Source organism: Nematolebias whitei, chromosome 8 (assembly GCF_014905685.2).
Source record: "Nematolebias whitei isolate Nwh7 chromosome 8, NemWhi1, whole genome shotgun sequence".
NCBI classification, from domain to species: domain Eukaryota; kingdom Metazoa; phylum Chordata; class Actinopteri; order Cyprinodontiformes; family Rivulidae; genus Nematolebias; species Nematolebias whitei.
The window spans coordinates 22,399,187-22,399,393 of record NC_056505.1 but is presented as its reverse complement, the minus strand read 5'-3'; positions in this window follow the sequence as shown (position 1 = coordinate 22,399,393).

The window sequence follows — 207 nt, the reverse complement described above, 5'->3', positions numbered from 1 at the left end:
TGTGTCAGAAGAGGGTGTGATTGTCTAAGCCAGTTGTTTAAAAATCTAGCTGGACGGTTTCAAATTCCCCCCTCAAGAGAGGAGAATAAGAGGGAGGGAACTGCAGATGTGTGCGCGTGTGTGTATGTGTGCGAGGAAAATCTTTCCAATCAGTGAAGGAAGAGAGAGAGAGAGAGAGAGAGAGAGAGAGAGAGAGAGAGAGAGAGA